Source organism: Temnothorax longispinosus, chromosome 11 (genome assembly GCF_030848805.1).
Source record: "Temnothorax longispinosus isolate EJ_2023e chromosome 11, Tlon_JGU_v1, whole genome shotgun sequence".
Taxonomy (NCBI): Eukaryota; Metazoa; Arthropoda; class Insecta; order Hymenoptera; family Formicidae; genus Temnothorax; species Temnothorax longispinosus.
The window spans coordinates 10,811,845-10,832,200 of NC_092368.1; the positions used below are offsets into that span (position 1 = coordinate 10,811,845).

Genomic DNA, 20,356 nt, shown 5'->3' on the forward strand with positions numbered 1-20,356 from the left:
CTACATAATCGAGTAAATGAATTAAATATTATCACATAACTGAATGAATTAAAATCACAATCCTTAAAAATACAATGTAGCTACAATATACTATATATATATATATATATATATATATATATATATATATATTATTATAAAATATATTATAATATATATATATATATATATATATATATATATTCATTATAAAATAGATTATATATATATATATATATATATATATATATATAATCAGCTGTTTTATAATGAATCAATTGTACGATGAAACAAAGTTATTTATCTGGTTATAATATTTACAATCCTTGAATCTGAATCCTTTAAACAAAATTGGACAATTCGTTGAATCTAAGATCAGATTTTAACTTTCTTCCTATTTTTATCCGACACCGTATACTTGTCGTAACTTATCGTTGGATCAAAAGGTTCCCATCTACTCGCTGGAAAAATGTGTTTGTTCCTCTCGTACCATGATCTAATGAGAAAAATAAAAAAATAACATAAAAAAGAATTATACAAAGTATTCTTTTAATAATAAATACCTAAGTAAAACTTTTCCGACATGTGATTCCTCGGTTTCGACAGAAGCATCGTGCATAATACGAATATCATCGTGAACGTCAAATGTGCTCTTTCCTCGTGCCTAATCGCAATATTACATACATTAAAATAACATGCCAACATTGTGATATTGCTTCATAAGTTTTATCATTTAGTATATTTACCTTAGTTACAATAAAATCAGTTACAGTTGCAGTAAAACGTATAATGGTGCGGTAATATAAGATTCTCCTTGACATACATTAACTGATCTGCCATTACTGTTTTAAGCTCGCTGAATTCACGCCTCAGAATTTCTAAACATCTCTGAAGAACCTAATAGATAGAATTACCTGTATGTGAAAATTTAATTTATGCAGCGGAACATTATATATCATGCCAATGTTACTCCAAAAGTGACACTGGAGTATTTTAATAACTTAAACGTTCTCTAAACCACTGAGACATTCACCTTTCTTCATTATAACACTCCGACGATGGTCAGATCCATCCCAATAACTGAATGTGATCTCAATTTCTTCTTCCTTCAACGTGTTCTGCTTTCTAGCCCATTCTTGTCTCAATTCTTCCCTAAGTTTATTTTCCTCCTCGTCCCTTTCCCTACTGGCAAAAAACATGTATCTACATCTGGATTTTTTTAAATCTTCTTAATCGCAGGACCATCAAATTGCACATTTTCTGACTACGGGGATTTTTCGGCATTATCTTCGTCAGAAAACATCTCAGCTTCATCTTTGTCTTCGTCCAGATTAAAAGACAAAGCTTGAATCTGTCTCTTCTGTTTGTTCTTTTCTGTCTGCTTCGCCGCTAGTGCTCTTTCCTTTTCCTGCTCTTTTTCACGTTCCTTCTATCAAAGCACAAAATACACGTACAAAAATACAAATTATGAGATAATCAGGATCATAAGAAGATTGTAAGAAATTACTTGTGGGTATCAGGATTCGTGAATGTTCGCTCAATTTAACGGCGGATTTTCTCTTGCATTCCGCGTGACCGACGGTACATGCACATTTCGTGGCATCTAGCCTTAGCATCTTTGTGATATCGTTATCATGCATTAGGATTTTCTTCGTATCCTATCTTCTGAAGAAGCCCATCGAAAATTCTTGATATGTATGACTAGATGACATTCAGAGCACTAGGCAGAAATCACGCACGCATACATATACATATATATATATATGTAATATATATTCATACATATATACAGGGTGTTCCTTAAAGACCGCGCACTAACTACATAGCGTTATTCCTGATCAAAAATTGAGTCGAAAAGTCCCGAACCATTTTCTTCTATAATGCTTTACCAAGCTGTAATTATTGAGTAAAGTCAATCCAATCAGCGCCGACCTTTAGCCGGGCGCACGTCAGTGAGCCACGCGCCTGGTAGTGTGCGTGGCTCACTGACGTGCGCCCGGCTAAAGGTCGGCGCTGATTGGATTGACTTTACTCAATAATTACAGCTTGGTAAACCATTATAGAAGAAAATGGTTCGGGACTCTTCGATTCAATTTTTGATCAGGAATAACACTATGTAGTTAGTGCGCGGTCTTTAAGGAACACCCTGTATATATATTGTTACGCCCGTGCTGTTCGCCTGTGCCGTGCGCTCATGTGGGTCGCCCCGTAGCGAGAAGTTGCGGGTCGCCTTAGCGACGGTTGATTGTTTATAATTACGCTTGTCAGATTTGGCTCTGAACTTCGTATCTAACGGACGTGACTCGTTGTATCTGAGCAATAAATCCGTTCTTTATAATAATAGAGAGTTCCTTTATTCCCGGTGACGGGGAAGCGCGGCGCGTTCGGGAGTGTGGTGATAGTGTGACTGTGACGAACGCGGGGCGAGTGTAACAATATATATATATATTCACGACAAACCACATATATAACATCGTGTTATTTTTATAACCTATTTACGCAAACGTTACTTCTGTAGTAACTTACGATACGATAATTCCTCCGCGTAAACGGGAAATTTTATAGTAACTATTATGATCGGAAATCAAAAGCCACCGTTGAAAGTAGTGAAAGTTAGGTACGTTTCTCTTACTACGTTTACGCGAGCGTTATTTCTATAGTAACTTACGATAATTCCTTCGCGTAAACGGGATTTTTCTTTGCGTAAACGGGATTTTGTAGTAACTTACGATAATTTACTCCGCGTAAACGGGTGAATTATCATAAGTTACTACAAAAGTAACGCTCGCGTAAACGTAGTATCTGATTGAGAGACGACAACGTATCTTAATATGAATTACTGTAAGTTACTACAGATGTACTCACTCGCGTAAACATATAGTTCGACAACTTTTACAAGACAGCATATACGTACGTGTGCAATTTTGGATATACCTTCCTTCTTTTAAAGATCTCCTCGACATCAGCTCTCTGTGGATAATACTTTATATATTTCACTTACTACGTTTACGCGAGCGTTATTTCTGTAGTAAACTTACGATAATTCCTTCGCGTAAACGGGATTTTGTAGTAACTTACGATAACTTACTCCGCGTAAACGAGTGAATTATCGTAAGTTACTACAAAAGTAACGCTCGCGTAAACGTAGTAACTGTCACGACGCGGCGACGGTCACGACTGTCAGTACTGTCACACATTATCAATTTCTTGGTTATTATATACTATGTTTACGCGAGCGTTTTACTTCCGTAGTAACTTATACGATAATTCCTCCACGTAAACGGAGGTTCTGTAGTAACTTGTGATAATTCATCCTGCGTAAACGAGTAAATTATATATCGTAAGTTACTACAGAAGTAACGCTCATGTAAACATACAGTTTGACAACTTTTACAAGGCATCATATACGTACGTGTTTGTACGATTTTGTAGATACACCTTCCTCCTTAAAGATCTCTCGGCATCAGCTCTCTACGGTCAATACTTATATATATATTTCACTATCTGTCACGACGCGGCAACGGTCACGACTATCACACACTTACACTTATCCTCTTCTAGGTTGTAAAAAACTGTCACGCACTGCGACAGTGCACGAGTGCACTCTCGTGTCAAAAATGGGAAAGTGACACACCAGCCGCCATTTTTGTCCGACGTGAACGTTTCTTAATTAAAAATGTTCCACATTTGGACTTTGCATCGCAATATCTTCGCTCGTAGGGCACGTAACGGAAAAATAAAGACTCTTATTTATAAATCAAACTCCAAGCTATCGATCAAGCCTACTTGGAAATTGATCCGTTCACTCGTTATTGAGATCTCAAAATCTCGGGCACAGCACTACTTTGATGATATTTCATAAACAAAACAATTTCAGTCGCCAGCAAATAATTCAAAATAAGTCGGTTTATTTCGACCCAACTGGTCAATTGATACAGGAATTGCACGACGTTTCGACCGAATTCCGGTCCTTATCGAGTGCCTATGTTCGAGTTACACCGATCCGCATAACAAAATTAATTGCATCGTTGATGTGGTGTCCTGACTACATCAAGATAAACGCAAAGCTAAACACAAGAGAAAGAATTTATACATTTAACAATAGAAAAACTCTACAAAATTATTACAATATCACGATAGTCAAAAACAATAAAATCAATTAACATTATAAAATTAATTAAAGCTTACAATTCTTATGCGTTCCAAGACAAACGGTGATACATGAGATTAAAAAACGTCACCAGCCATATCGCGGCAACAACATCCGAACAGTAAGACAGTCAAAGTCGAACTAAAGTTGTCAACGTAATCCGCGAATGACAAACAGCGCTCTGGTGGAAAAACGAGCAGAACCGAAATATGAAGAGCAAACTAAGTAATACCAATGACACGGTAATAAATAGATGGCAGGCTCTCAGTATCATTTTGTAAATTGACTGTGCAATCATGTTTTTTAATAAAAAACATTTCGGATATTTCTCTTTTTTTTTTATGCTTTTCTCTATATAAAATTTCAGGATGCTGCCACTTGAAATCATGATTGTGTGCAAGCCGGTGCTAACTCACAACAGAATGATTATCTACATTTTTCCTGATATCACATCGATGTTCTTTGATGCGCGTTTCTAAGTGCCTTTTTGTCTGGCCAATATATATACAGCATCACAATTTGCACAATCAATCTTATATACTAACTCAGTCTGACTGAGATTTGGCAACCCATCCTTTCCCTTCCTAATCACACAATCTAATCTCTTCGGGATGGTGTGAAGAACCCTAAAATTCATGTATCGCATTGTACGGCTAACATTTTCGCTAAAGCCTTTTACGTAAGGTACAGTAATGCACCTTCGAGGATCTTAGGCCACTTCGCAACTGACAGGATCGTTGTTGTTACGATTTCGCAATTCACCAAGTCGGACATTAACATATTTATCAACAACTTTCTTCGGGTAACAATTATTTACAAGGATCTTTTTGATTTCACTAATGTTGGAATTGTGAAACCGCGAGTCGGACAAAAGAATCGCTCGATCAACCAGATTCCGTACGATGTTAATTTTATATTTCATAGGATGGTTTGAAAAATAGTTAATATACCGACCCGAGAAAGTTGGTTTTGGACCGTTTGTCTTGGAACGCATAAGAATTGTAAGCTTTAATTAATTTTATAATGTTAATTGAGTTTATTGTTTTTGACTATCGTGATATTGTAATAATTTTGTAGAGTTTTTCTATTGTTTTTAGCTTTGCGTTTATCTTGATGTAGTTAGGACACCACATCAACGATGCAATTAATTTTGTTATGCGGATCGGTGTAACTCAACAAAGGCACTCGATAAGGACCGGAATTCGGTCGAAACGTCGTGCAATTCCTGTATCAATTGGCCAGTTGGGTCGAAATAAACCGACTTATTATGATATTTCATGTTCAATATTACTTCGTATTCGAGCATATTTTCTGTTTCTTGTTCTATTATATGTAATTCTAGTTTACGTTTCATATTACGTCCTATTTACTTTGTTATTCTGTGTTTATTTCCATTGTGTCTAATTAGATTCCGAAATTAATGTTCTCTCATGTTACATTATCTAATTCTGTTAATTCAGCCTTTAATACAATTTGTCTGATCTATTTAATAATCCGACTCAATTTAATTTCTGACTTCCGCTATTCAATAATTCTCTTTACCATTCGATTTCATAGTACTGCCAAGGGTAAACATCCCGTTTAGGGGACCCACCTCCGATGGCCTTGACCTTCACATATGTTGTCAAGGTCACCCTCCTGAGTAATCTTCAGAAGGTTTTAGTCGGGGGTCGCTTTTAATTAAAAAGTTATAAACAAAAAAAGTTTCGAAAATATAGCAGTTATTTTAAGTACTGAGAGGCATAAACGACTAATATTACGTTTTTCTTTAAAGCAGAGAATACTTTATTTCGCGAGAAAGTCGCTGCTTTACCAAAACATTTAAAACAGTAAATTGTTGATAAATTGAGGTCTTTTTGTTAAAGCAGAGAATACTTACATGGGTTAGATGACGCGCTTTAAACAGTTGAATACTTTTAAAGCGCGTCATCTAACCCATGTGGCATCTCGCATATTAACTTTCCACGCATGAAAAGTTCACGCATACACTTTCCACGCGAACCGAGGTTCATCCACACCCCCCCTCCTGCTTTCGGGGGAGGTGCGGTAGCCCCGAAATAGTTCACGCATACACTTTTCACGCGAACTGAGGTTCACCCACACCCCCCTGCTTTCGGGGGAGGTGCGGTAGCCCCGAAATGGTTTACGCATGGGTTAGTTGACGCGCTTTAAACAATTAAATACTGTTAAAGCGCGTCATCTAACCTATATAGATTAATGACGCGCTTTAAACAGTTAAATACTTGTAAAGCGCGTCATCTAACCTACGTATTTTCCAAACTTTTTTTGTTAATAACTTTTTAACGAATAACGAGCGACGGCTAAAACCTTCTGAAGGTCACTCGGGGTCATGACCTTGACAACATATATCAAGGTCATTGAAATCGGTGAGGTCGCCAAACTTTTTTTTGTTAATAACTTTTTAATAAAAAGCGACCCCCGACTAAAACCTTCTGCAGGTCACTCAGAAGGGTGACCTTGACAACATATGTGAAGGTCAAGGCCATCGGAGGTGGGTCCCCTAAACGGGATGTTTACCCTGCCAAGTTTCAATAAACCTGTTATTAATTATTATTAAATATCTGAGTGTGTGATTTACGCGTCACCCCGCCGAATCTTTGCGCTGCCTTATATCAACCCCGCCCATAACCGTCAGATCGAGCTGGCCGATCTCTTGCAGGTCCGACTGCGTACTAACAAACTATCGTTATGTTCGAATTAGCATGGATGTCGCGATTTTTTGGAAAACTTAGTGGACGCGAATATTAAGCGTCTGGCGCCCAACTTGGTATAAAGTATCATTGTCGGACCGGTCGAGGAAACCGTCGGAGAGGCCTACCTTCCTTCTCTCTCTAACCCCCTTTTGATCCGTCTTGCGTCTCGTGCGCGATTCACAAAAAAAAACGTGACAATATTATATATATATATATATATATATATATATATATATATATATGTGGGACATTCCATGTCAACCGGAACAGCGTCGTGGCCAAAATTTGAGAGGGTTTAAAAATTTTTTTCAGGGTGCAAAATTTGTATAAACATATTAGCTTTCGAATACTGAATGCGCATTTAAAAAAATTCAAAATGTCGGTTAGTAGGGTGCCCATTAACCTCATTAAATATCACATTTTATTCGGAAAATGGCGATCCCCAAAATTTGTCGCGACCAGAAAAATTGTTTTAGGGCTCAAAATGTTCGTACTCCCATGTACTTTCGAAGGTCACATGGCGTTTGCGGAAAATTCAAAATGGCGGATTAAATATGGCCGTAATGCAGAAATGTCACTTGCTTCGGATGAAACTCGGTACTAGGGGGTTTACGAGGTCGCTAATTCCGAATGTGAAGTCAAAATTTAGAAGTTCAAAATGGCGGATTAAATATGGCCGCCCTTAATGCAGAAATGTCACTTGATTCGGATGAAGCTTGGTACTAGGGGGTTTTCAAGGTCGCTAATTCCGAATGTGAAGTCGAAATTTAGAAATTCAAAATGGCGGATTAAATATGGCCGCCCGTAATGCAGAAATGTCACTTGATTCGGATAAAACTCGGTACTAGGAGGTTTTTGAGGTCGCTGATTCCGAATCTGAAGTCAAAATTTGGAAATTTTAAATGGCGTATTAAATATGGCCGCCCGTAATGCAAAAATGTTACTTGATTCGGATGAAACTCGGTACTAGAGGGTTTTCGAGGTCGCTAATTTCGAATGTAAAGTCAAAATTTAGAAATTCAAGATGACGGATCCAATATGGCCGACCAAAATGCAGAAATGTCACTTGATTTGGATGAAACTTGGTACTAGGGGGTTTTCGAGGTCGTTAATTTCGAATGTGAAGTCGAAATTTAGAAATTCAAAATGGCGGATTAAATATGGCCGCCCGTAATGCAGAAATGTCATTTGATTCGGATAAAACTCTATATATCTATATATGTATATACAATATATATATTTTTAGCTAAAAATTTGGATACACTTGCCTATATAAGGGAAACCGGGGCGAAGTCGTCACTACAGTTATCTCAAAACCTGTATGTTGTGTGAACTCGCGATTAATATAGTACAATGATTATTTTTTAATACAAAAACTATAAAAAATTTAAGTAAAACAAAAATAACTTAAATCTAACACATTTCTTACAAAAAAAACAACCATTTTCTTTTTATCAAAAAATTCACTTTTGGTTTTGATGACCATGTTTACAAGTCGTGTCATTCTTTCTGGAGTGAATCAAGTATAAAATTCTCCCAGAAGTAAATATTTGCATCATACCCACTCTTGTGAGCGCAGAAGTAAATATTTGCAAATATCACTCGTGATATATTTATAAATTTTTTTATCAGAGATCGGTAAGATTTAAATATTTTATATAAATTATGACTAAATTAATTAATTATTAAAAAAAAATTTATTGAGAGTAAGGGGATTCTAATAAATACAAATTTTGAGTAGGGAAGACCGGGGCGAAGTCTTCACTATTTTTTCGGTGCCAATTTTTAACAACAAAACAAATAATTATAGTAAAATGTGATATACCGTTGTAAAGAGTGAAAATTTTCGACGCGCAAAAAATTTCACTTTTGATCTCTAAAAACACGTTTGCCTTAATAAAAATCACAACATGGCACATAATCTCACTAAACTCCGTTGATCACATGGGCACCATAAGTAGCGTTTACTATATTAATGGCAAGTTAACTCAACATACAGGTTTTGAGATAACTGTAGTGACAACTCCGCCCCGGTGACGACTTTGCCCCGATCTCCCTTACCTCTAATGTAATAATGTAAATGTGAACTAAATGAATAAAAGTTTTTCTATAATACTTAGTCTTTTAATGTTGTATCTAAACTTTTGGCCACCAGTGTATATGAATCTAATATTCTGTTTTATAAAAATAACAAACGCAAATGTTTTTGTTCATCTCAGATGTATTGTCAATGTTTAGGTAGTCTCAGCACGGCCCAATATGTCGGCTATTGACGGAGCTTATATTTACGGAATGTATTTAGCCGGAGGACGATGGGATTTGCAGCAAATGTTGCTTGCCGAAAGTTATCCAAAAATATTGTGGGAACTTATGCCAACTGTATTTATAAAACCATGCGAAATAACATTTATTCTGACTGCAAGTCGATATGAATGTCCACTTTATATCACATCGGCACGTTTTGGTGTACTCAAGAGTACGGGCCATTCATCCAACTATGTAATGTCGATACTACTATACACAGATCGTCCCGTGAGTCACTGGATCAAGAGAGGATTAGCACTACTATGTCAACTGGATGATTGAATTAATATTTATATTGACATTATTAATGACACATATGTTACAGTAATTAATTTTTAATAAAAATAAACTTATGGTAAATCTTTTATGAATAACAAAAAATTTTTTCTTTACTTCTTTTTATTACATTTTACTTCTCAATAAAATATTGATTTTTTGTGATCCACAGTTCTCATGGATTGCGAGCAAATTTTACTTTTTTTTATAAATGTGGTCAATTTTTTTATTCATTTTTTTTAAATAAAGAATAATGTCATTAATGTCGGAATTATTATTGTCATTATCAAGTATAGCGTATCTTATTGTAAAATTTTGTTTTACAACGCTATCCCTCAGGGAACACTCAGGGTCAATTTGACCCATACCTCGACTTTGGTGGAAAATATATCTAAAGCAGTTTTGAAATTGGCAGGCCCGTTTCAGGTCCTGATTATAGGTAGAAACGCTTCTCGCGTAAAGCGAAGCAACAATAGACGTTTGGCAGTCGTGCAAAGCCAGCTGTGGGTCGATTTGACCCAGATATGTACCAAGCGTCTATTTGCAGGTGTATTCGTGTACTGTGAAAAAATCAAGGTTGCTTATTTGAAAGTACTGTAATGAAATGTCCATCTTGCTTACGTCCAATGTGCGATGATCATCGCAATTACATGTGTACTGACTGCGTCGGTGATGAGTAAAAATGTATAAAAATATTTACTTAAATTTAAAATACTTAAAAATGTTTTGTTTTTATAAACTTCACTTTTATATACATAAAATATATAATATTGTTACGAATATTGACAAATAAATACAATTTTTTTTATTAAAATACATGATTTTTTTACCCTCAAAAACGACCTCCGTCAATTTGCAAAATATATACCTTTTTTAAGGGATTAGTCTACCCTGAAACAGGCGAATTTTCAGGAATTAATTTTAGACAAAATATCGGTGATACATGAATGATTTTTTTTTCATTATTTTTATTAGGGTTTCAAGAACATGTACAAATTTTTTGGTGTAAAAAAATTTCAAAATGGCGATGAGGCACTCCTTCGCGCGCAACTATGCTTTTCAGACGGTGTACATGGTTTCTGAAATGTTGGTGGTCTGAAAAAAAAAATATGGTCATTAACTATATTGTATTGTCTTCGGAATGACGGAGCTTTTTTCTCTCCTCGTTTTTTTCTTGACGCCAAAATTAATATTTAATTAAACGCGAGTAACAGAAATTAATTTCTATTTAGTCCGTGTAAAATCAAAAGGGCGAAATAAAATTCGAAATACCTGATGAGGGAAGAAAAACCATCGCCGACACATTCTCAGTCTAGTGCTTAGGAAATTTTAACCAAAACACCATATGCGCAAGGCTAGAGATTTATAAAGAATAAGTATGATGTCTCAGTAAAAGAGTAAAAAGTAAAAAAAAAAGATTGGTTCTTTACACAGAGAATGTCCAACGACGGCACCTTTCCATATCGCATAACGCACTAGCGAAAATTGCGTGAAAGCATCGAACGCGGAATATCGTCTCTACGTAGCCACACGACATGTTCGCACAATGGAAATCAAGTACGGACTGACGAGTATCGTATATGTTTTAAATTAGAGAAAACAAACGAAGGTTGTCAGAGAACACGACCGCGGAATACAAACTCTTATATGCTCGAGATAACGTTATCGTAAATGGGATTTAAGTTCTCCGTGTCATTTTGGAGATTAATGGTATCTGGATATTTTTTTATTAGAAGCATTTCCGCGATTTCTCTTTTTTTTTGTGTTCTTTTCCCTGTGTAATATTTCAACCTCGGACCATTTAAAATTATGGCCATGGGAAACCCGGTGTTTGCTGACAACGGAATGCTTGCAATCGTCTTTCTTTATATCGTTAAAATGTTCTTTAACGCGCGTCTGTAGGTAACGTTTTGTTTGTCCGATGTGGGATGCACTACAGTCATTACAATTAATTCGGTAAACTAGTTCAGTAGAACGATTTTTATCCAGACGGTCCTTTCCCCTTTTAATAATAACATCTAATTTTTTTGGGATCGTAAAGATAGTATAAATTTTTAGCCAAAAATATTAAAAACTCAAAAAAAAAATGTGATTTTTTAATACAAAACACGTTTTTAAAAAATTTATTTTTTTCACGAATTTTTTTAACTATGTTAATAATTTTAACTACACTTTTAAATTACATCAGCTTATTCTACGATGTTTAAAGTATATCTCAAATTTTTTTAAGCTAATCAGATCGATATATTTAAAATGGTACTTAGCAGATCAAAAAGTACACAGGGTCATTTTGACTCAGTGTTTTTCGTGATCAAAAAAATAGGTGTGTTCCCCGAGAGATATACATTAAAATTAATATTATCACTGCTATTTATATCATCCACAAGCTCGTGTTTTACTTTTATTTCGCCATAATTGCTAAAAAGATTTTATTAGTAAGATTTTATTAGTAAAAAATAACATTTTATTCACAAAATATGATGAAAAGAACAATCCCTCCGAAGAACGATCCGAAATAATTTGTCTTGGATTACAAAATATCATTATTTATTTTTTCAAGTGCGTTAATATCTACGTATCAGCTGTTTTCATCAAGTTCGATGCATATAGCCAAGTGAAAGGACGTCTATTACGACAAACAAATAATTGTAAGACTTAATCGTCGATGGTTGATGTCTTAGGGTGCGTTCGGGGAGACGCTATTAGCGCTTTCTAGCGCTACTGGCTGTTCGCGGAGCTCTATGATAGCCGCTACAAAACGCTGTCGTGACGTCATTACTGGTAGTGTTATACGCCATAACTGCTCGCTACCAACGCTCTTCCTTCCGAGATAGTGCATTAATAGCGTTAGCGTTTACAGACTCTATGAACAGCGCAATAGTGAATGGTAGTAAATTGCGGCGTTTGAAGCAAAATAGTTTGGCGGTGGCAAGTTCGCCGATAATTTTCTCTTTCAGCGACGGCGGAATTGGCGGATGATAATTTATCGGCGGCGACGGCAAACGGCGGCGTTAGTACATTTTTTAAAATCCTCCTGACTTAATAAAGTTCAATTTTAACTTTTCATAAATAATATGAAAAATAGCAAACAATAAATACTCAGCACTTGTTTTCAAAATACGATCACTTTATTAGGATTACTAATCTTTTCTTTCACAAAAGAAAATAAAATTTATCTTAAAATGTTATTCCTGATCATCATACGTAACAAAAATAAAATGTAATTCACTGTATAACCATCAGATATCAGACTTCTTTCTTTCTTACTTATTAAACATTTCTTCACATATTAAGTTGTAAAAATAATATGAATAATATAACTTATACTTAATGTAAAACTTATTTTACTGACTTTAAATACATATTTTTTATTAATTTGAAATTATTGTAAATAAATAATATTTTATTAGATTTTTATGGTTTTAACGAAGAACGTTTTGCTGTGATAAGCAAACCTGCAGAAGAAAACGCGCGTTCAGATGCTGAATTTGTAATCGGTATGGCATAAATGCAGCATACCAATTTGTACAAATTCGGCAGTGACAAATCTACAACCATTGTAGAGGATCTTCGATAATAGATATGTAAATACTTTTTAACTTCGACAAGAATAGGATCTTTAGGAGGAATAATGGTTGTATGTTTTGCAACCAACTCCAATCGTAATTTTTTAACTCTGCCTATTATGAAAAAGTAAAACTACACATAAAAATCTAACTTATTATATATATCATAAAAATAATAATCTTATATTTAGTGATTAATATAGAAGTTGTTGCAAATATAAACTACGTAAGACTTATATATACTAGGCTTAATTACAATATTAAGCCTAAATTTTGTAAATCTAGATACTGTAAATTACCTAAAATAGGTATTGCTTAGACTCCCTCAGGGGTCGCGGGCTGACTCCGGGGGCCCAATTGAGGGCTCTCCGGGCTGCCCCAATACGGGTTTTGCGAACCCGAAATACCCGAGCAGTACCGTACCGTAATCTTCGTCAGTCTTCGGGCTGGCGAAGACCAGGGAGTCTCTTCGGAGACTCGCGAGGTAGGCGATCTTTATAAAAAGTCCGCCCGGTCGGACGGGGCTGTGAGGGACGAGACGGCGTCCTGTGCGGATCCGTGACTGGTTGCCCATGAGCGTAAATCCCGTTCAGGACCTCAGTCCAGGACTGGTGGCCCATGGGCGCTCCCCGATCGGATCCCGGGACAAGCTGTCTCCGTTACCCGACCGTCCTAAGGGAAGGAAATCCTTGACAGAAAACCGGGGGTCCGGCTGCCCTGCTTAGGAGACTGACTAGCTCCGGCAAACCAGCCTCCAGCAACCGGTAGGGGAAGGCGACCCTGATTCCAAACGCCCGGTCGGCCGGGACCGATAGGGAGATTGTGATTCTCCCGCCGGCCATTTAGAGGGGTGAGCCTTTCTCCATCCATTGCACGTCGGTGCTCCGGCAGGATAGAGGACAGTCCCAGGATCATTGCACGCCGGTGCTCCGGCAGATCCTGGGATTGCGGGCCCACCGGGAGGGTTGTCCGGGCCGCTCGGAAATGATCCGAGGTCGGAACCGGGCAGCTCCCCGAGGAGGAGGACTCACCGGGCCGCCCGGACGTTTCTGGGGCAGGGCCGGTGGTGTCCTGCCGCCAAACACAAGGGCCGGCGCGCGGCGGCACGAACGAGGGCTCATCGACGGACGACCGCTTCACTTGGGGGGCACCCTGTGCCTTGTCTTCTCGCGTTTCCCCTTTCCTCCCCGTTTAGCTTGGCGCGCGGGAAGGGTATGGTGGAGTGTTCCCCTTACCCTAAGTTCGTTGATGAGCGTATTGGGTCGCCGGTGCGGAGGCTACCTCGGCCGGCGACCCGGGACTTTAGGCCGGCTGCCTCGGTGGGAGGGGTAATAGAGGGATTGCGGCCTCCTACACCCTGAACGTCGGGGTGGTCTCCCCCTATGCGTGGCGGCACCCTTCCCCCCCCGCGGTGCCCCCACTGTCGGAGGTGGGGGACCCCGAAAAACCCGTGGAGCGACGGCTCCTCGATGGGCCTCGCCCGCGGGGGAGTAAGGGCATACCAAGGGGCCTGCCCCGGATGTTGATTCCCGGGGCTGTGGCGTAGCTGGCACCCTCGGGGGAACTCGGGGCCCGGCCGACTCCTGGTGGGTCGGTCGGTGAGGGCATGCCCTGTGCCGGCGGAGCCGCGGGGGGTAATTGGGGCGTTAATTTATGGATCTAAAACTTTCAAAAGGGAAGGGGGGAAAAAAGGAAAAGAAGAAGGGAATAAGAAGAAGGGGGCGTTGGGTGCTACGAAGGGGAAGAATAGTGGCTCTGCATCCGTTGAGAGGAAGAGCCAGGACGAAGACATCATCCTTGAACGTTTGGCTCTGCAGAGGAGGGTGTTTGAGGCTCAGGAAGCGGTCCGTGAAGCGGAGAAGCAGATGGAAGATAGGAAGAGGAGGGCTATTGAGGCGGGGTCCGAGGATTCTGAAGGAGGAATGCGCGAAGGGAAAAGAGGGAAATACGCCACCCTACTTGTTTCGGACGCCAAAACGACAGACGGCGATTATGTGGCGGAAGAGAATCCTGCTGTTAAACAGTGGCCGAGGGAGACTTTACCCGAGTACCCTGGTACTCTGGGTACCAGAATAAAGGAACTCAAGACAGAGGAGTTAGTGGATAGGCACAAGAAGTTTCTTTTTGAACGCTTGGCTACCTCTATATACACAGAGGAGGATGAGAATGTAGACGAAATAGAGACCTACGAAGAAGTGGTGAATGAGGTTCTAATTGAAATGGAGGAAAGGCTGTACAAGACCGCTAGAGGTAGGACCTTGGCGAATCGTAAAAGGGCCGATTTGGAAAAAGAGCTGGACGAGCTCAAAACTTGAGTTTGCGAGTTAGAGGTCAAATTGTCGGAGAAGGAGATGGCCTCTGCCCCTGTCACTACACCGATAAAGGTGGAGGCGGTTTTAACAGGAGAAGCTTCTAAACGGAGGTTACCGATTTGGAGGGCAGAATTGGTTGTCTAGAGCAATCCATGGAGACACTAGTCGGGGAAGTACGTGCGCTGCGGGGAGTCACTACGCGACCTACCCTGCTCACCCCCTCTCTGACTACAGCGAAGAGAGCTCCTCTGCTCCCTCCTCTAGTAGAGGCGCAGAAGGGAGGAACGAGGAGAAAGAAGCGGGAGAATCCTCGAGTGACTGAAATTGTCGCCCCGAAGATGGATCAACGGGCTCCGAGAACCCTATTATGTCTTGTATATTCACGTAGTTTATTAATCAGCTTAAGTACAAGTACAAGATACTGTTCGGTTGAAACAGACACGGCCACACTTGGCTTACATGGAAAATCGTACTACTACTACTAAAAAAAAAAGGTAAAAGGGTAACTCGCTTATATGCAGAATATATGTGGCGCGACGAGCGGAAAGAGGAGGAGGAGGACGTCGTTTATGATTCGCTATCTTCTAAGAAAAATGGCGGTCCATATCCAATATTTCTTCCCCTCTTTGAGTGGTTCGTCTTCCGCTGGTAAGTAACCCTCTACGGCGAGTAACGTTGCTTTGGACGACGAAGACGTGAAGATCGCCGTAATTCTACGGCAAGGGCTTGGTCTCGTAAAGGATCCGTACGTGCTGTCACTGCCTGTTCTTGTCGCGGGGAATTCGTAGGTGCTGCAGGGGCTGCAGGTATAGGAGGTGCTGCGGGTGCAGCATCAGGTTTCGAATCTGTCCCATAAAATCGGACTCATCGGGATCGTTCAGGTCCCTTAGCTTCTGGAACTGATGAATCTGTAACGGAGAATGGAGCCGGGGGCTCCGCTTCTGGAACTGATGAATCTGTAACAGAGAATGGATCCGGGGGCTTCGTTTCTAGAAAAGTCCGGATCTGGTTAACGTGTCGTTTGAAACGCCTTCCTTTGTAGTCAATCTCATAATGCAGGTCACCGAGGCGGGTTACGATTGTGCCTGGTATCCATTTGTCCATCCGTGGATTTCCGGAAAGGAAATAAACCTTTTGATCAGGTTTAAAGGTATGGCGTTTCATTCTCGGCTTGTTGTTTTTCCATGACTCGTGTGCGTGTGTCTTCAGGTCGGACGAGGTCAAGACGGGTGCGTAAATTTCGTCCCAAAAAGAGTAATGCTGGAGGCTGTCCTGTGGTAGAATGAAGAGCTCTTCGATACTGTCGCAAGAATTCATTTAGGTCTCGCTGCAATGTGTTCCGAGTAGTTGCCATTTTATTCAGTTTATCTTTAGTTGTCTGAACGTAGCGTTCGGCTTGTCCGTTAATGGCCGGATGGTATGGAGCAGTTCGTTTATGATATTTAACTCCACTTGCCTGTAAAAATGCTTTAAATTCAGCTGATGTGAACTGAGTGCCGTTGTCCGACACCACAGTTGTCGGAATTCCTTAGGTTGCAAAGCACAGCTCGTCGAGAATCGCAATTGTTGCTGCGCTCGTTGTTGAACTAGTCTGTTTGACCTCTACCCATTTGCTATACGCATCGACAATTATGAACAACATTACGCCAGTGACTGGACCGGCATAGTCTATATGGATGCGTTCCCAAGGTCCTTTCGGGTATTCCCAATGATGGCTGTGAAACTGAGGCGGGGCATGTGCATGTTTGGCGCATTCGTTACACGACTTTGCAATTCGTTCAATGTCGGAGTCAATTCCTGGCCAATAGACAAATGAACGCGCCATGCCCTTCATCTTCACGATGCCTAGATGTGTGGCATGCAAGTTCTCGAGGATCGGCTGCCTAAGGGTAGGTGGCACGACGACCCGATGTTCGAACAGTAGACAGTCGGCGGCTAACGTATAGTTTGCCTCTGGGGCCTTGTAGCCAACATGTACTAAGTTCTGGCAGGCTTGTAGCGATTGCACAATCTTGCCGAGGTGAGGATCCTTGCGCGTCTCCCGTGCTATGTGGTCTGCACGTACTGGTAGTTGTCTTACTTGGCGCAGCACAAATTGATCGAAATCATCGTATTGTTCCACTTCTTTCTCTTCGTCGAAAGCGATCTTGTTTATTGGATCGCCTGTTGTGAGATGTGGTACTCTGGAACAATAATCTGCGTTAGCGTTCGCCTTAGTTGGTTTGAACACAATGTTGTAGTTGAAGTGTGCTAGATAGTCGGCATAATTTGCCATACGACTGATGCACAAAATCGGAAGTGATTTTTCTGGGTGGAAGATTTGCGTTAGCGGCTTATGATCTGTAATCAAAGTAAAATGACGTGCGTACAGATAATAGAAAAATTTGCGTACTGCCCAAACGATGACTAACGCCTCCTTGTCTATCTGAGGATAGCGTTGTTCAGTAGCGCTTAAAGTGCGACTCGCGTATGCAATTGGTCGGTCTTCCCCGTTACTGAGGCGATGGGACAACACGGCTCCCAGGCCTGTCTTACTGGCATCGGTTGCCAATAATAGAGGAAGCGTTGGATCATACGGTATGAGAACCTGTGGTGAGATGAGAAGATTCTTGATCTCTGAATATGTTGCTTCAGCGGTTGGCGTCCATTTGAACGTTTCTGTTAGTAGCATGTCTCTTAAAGGCCGCTCTTTCGTAGCGAGATCCAGAATGAACGATCTGTAATACGTTGCTTTGCCCAGGAATAATTGTAATTGTTCAGGCGTTGATGGCTTTGGTGCATCGCGTATTGTCGCTATGTGTTTGTCGGATTTGTGTAGTCCTTCTCCGTCTATTCTGTGTCCTAAAAATTCTACTGAAGGGGCTGCAAATGTGCACTTCGCGCGGTTAAGTTTGAGTCCTTGTGCTCTAAATCGTTCTAGAATGGTATCCAATATCGAAAGGAGTTTATCAAAATCGCCTGCGAACACGATAACATTATCGAAAAAATTAAGGGCATTTTCTATGCCTTCTAAAACAACTTCCATACGCCGCTGCCACTTCGCGGGGATATTAGCTGCGCCATAGACGGCACGTGTTGGGCGGATTAACCCGTGCGTTGGTGTATTTAATGTTAGCGCATGGCTAAACGTCTCGTCGACGAGTAAGTGGGTATATGCGTCCGTTATGTTGAGATGACAGAATACTTTTGCTCCTTTCATCTTCTGAAACATGTGTTCGATTTTAGGGATCGGGTGCTCATCTATAACCATGCGTGGATTGAGCGTTGGTTTGTAATTCCCTGTTATCTTCATTTTTCCGTTTTTCTTCATAACGATATGTGTAGTCGAGGCCCATTCCGAGTGTTCGACCCTTTTATAAAATCCTTGGGCGAGTTTGGCATCTATTTCTCTGGCGTACGTCTCACGTAAGGCTAACGGTATCTCTCTTGCTCGTGCGAAGATTGGGGTGGCGCCTGGTTTGAGATGCACGGATACCGGTGGTCCAATCAGTTTCCCTGGTGTCTCACTAAATACATCATTGTATCGTTGTAATATTGTGTTGAGGCGGTTGGACTGTTCTACTGTTAAATGCGGCGGCGTGATTGTCAGACCGTGAACTCGTTCAACTGCAAAAAGTTTGGCAAAATCAATTTCATGGGCAAATTGTGTGATCCACTCGCGTCCCATCAAAGTGTCGTAGTCGCCGTTGACAACATAAAGATTTGCTTTCCTGGTTGTACTACCCAGTGTCACGCTAACTGGTAGACGTCCGATACATTTAAGACGGTGGTGCGTATAACTAGAACTGTCGATCAGTTGGCTGTAAGGAGAAATGTGGTTTAATCTTGCGTAGCGCTTTTACGCTAATTATACTGCATGGCGCTCCACTATCTAGTTTCATCTCCAGATTGCATCCGTCGATATCTAAGGTCAACATGCGTCGTTCACACGGTTTGTGTGCATTTAACTGGTTGAGTCTGTTCAATCGTTGTACTATCGCAATCTGTTCCGCTGGTTGATCTGCTATTGCGATTTGGTCCGTGGCCTGTTTTTTTGATTTGCAAACCTTTGCGATGTGTCCTTTTTTTCCCGCAGTTGTGGCATTCCGAGTCAAGAAATTTGCAGTCCTTACGAGCATAGTGACCTCCACAACCGTTGCAAGATGAGCGTGTGTTGCGATTGGGTCGCTCTTCTTTTCTGTTCTTATTTTGCGTGCATTGATGTTCCCGGTTACGTGATGACGCCCTACGATGAAAAGGATCTTTAGGTTTTTTAATTTGCGGCTGCTCCGCATGTCTGAGTACGTTCGTAGATTCTACTATCGCCGGTTGTGTACTAGTTTTAACTTCATCGGCAGTGTTACGTGTCGCTTCGAGCGCATGCGCGATCTCGTACGCCTCTGAGAATGTGATCGGTTTCTTTGCGATTATCTCATCGCACATTTCGCGGGATTGCATACCGTGCAGCATTTGTTCGATCAGCATTCGGTCGAGAAAATCGCCGTAATCGCAGTAAACGGCTCCTTGTTTAAGACGCAAAGCGAAGTTTGCTACGAGTTTGCCTTTATGTTGCGTAATATGGCGGAATTTTACACTCGCGGCGTACTTATTTTTTACGCGGTCAAAATGGCTGATCAATGTCGTTTTAATATCGTCGTAATCGAGCTGTTCTGACAAACACGGGCTGATCAGGAATTTGAGGGCATTATTTAATTCTATGCCCATATGCACGCGAGCGTAATTAGCATGCTGTACTATCGGTATGTTACTTAGCTGTAACGCCCAATCAAAGCGCTTGAAATAATCGGCGACCGTCGTTGATTCCGATGATCGGTATTCAGGCATGACGAAATGCGGTGGCCTTGGCTGACTCGTTGATACACCCGCTGTATTCGTTGCATCACTCGTGGCCGCTGCCGCATTCGATGCAGATGTCCGAATCGCATTAGCAAGCATACTCGTCAAAGCCTGTATTAGTTCCGTCGGGACTTCCATTTTGTCCGCGGTCGTTTTCCTTTACCGTTTCACTGCGCGACTTTGTTGAATTATCGAAAATCCCACTTCTGACACCACTAT

At 40.5% G+C, this 20,356-nt stretch overlaps 1 pseudogene; it reads right to left on the bottom strand.

The window, feature by feature from the left end:
* Positions 1–203: 203 nt before the first annotated feature.
* Positions 204–1,582, bottom strand: LOC139821393 (protein FAM50 homolog; annotated as a pseudogene).
* Between the last annotated feature and the right edge of the window lie 18,774 nt (positions 1,583–20,356).